The sequence below is a fragment of the Helianthus annuus genome, chromosome 16, assembly GCF_002127325.2.
Source record: "Helianthus annuus cultivar XRQ/B chromosome 16, HanXRQr2.0-SUNRISE, whole genome shotgun sequence".
Classification (NCBI taxonomy): domain Eukaryota; kingdom Viridiplantae; phylum Streptophyta; class Magnoliopsida; order Asterales; family Asteraceae; genus Helianthus; species Helianthus annuus.
The window spans coordinates 107,383,796-107,384,524 of NC_035448.2; the positions used below are offsets into that span (position 1 = coordinate 107,383,796).

Here is a 729-nt window from a genome sequence, read left to right on the forward strand (position 1 = left end):
AGGTCTATTATCAATGTAATTCACCGACTCTGTTTGATCATCTACTTCTTTCATACAACTCCAACTTTCATGTGGCCCACCACACCCTTCACAAGCCATGACCGAGGCTGTTTTTGCCATTTCTAGCTTTTTGATTTTTGAAGAAAGGGCCTCGATTTGGGCTTGTAAAGAAGTGCTTTCATCAACCTTATGGGCGCCCGGGGCAATAGATTTATTGCCTCGGGGAGTGTGCCACTGAAAATTGGTTTGAACATTTTTCTCAATTATTTCATTTGGGCGACGATTACCTAAAAGTCCTGCGGAGCTAGAGTCAAGTGTTTGCCTTGTGTGTGGCAACAACCCATTGTAGAAAGTGGATACTTGTTGCCATACCGCAAGACCGTGACGAGGACACTTTCTTAGTAGCTCCTTGAACCTTTTCCAAGTTTCATATAAGGACTCCCCATCCTCTTGTGAATATGTATTAATTTCAGTCATTAATTTAGCCATTTTAGCAGGAGGGAAATACTTATATAGAAACTTTTGGGCTAGTTCATCCCAGGTGTTTACCAACCAACTGGGAGGGCATTAAGCCAAGCCTTAGCTCGGTCTTTTAATGAAAATGGAAACATTCAAAGGCGGATGACGTCGTTTGATGCTCCATTGATCCGAAAGGTATCACATATTTCTAAGAAATTAGTAATATGTAGATGAGGATCCTCGTCCGCAAGCCCATGGAAGGTTGCGGAG

The 729-nt window shown here is 42.5% G+C and overlaps 1 non-coding gene across 1 annotated transcript; it reads left to right on the forward strand.

Annotated features, from left to right (window-relative positions):
* Nucleotides 1–376: 376 nt before the first annotated feature.
* Nucleotides 377–483, forward strand: LOC118488658. The gene has a single exon (XR_004885202.1). It is a non-coding gene; the product is annotated as a small nucleolar RNA R71 (small nucleolar RNA).
* Nucleotides 484–729: the final 246 nt, after the last annotated feature.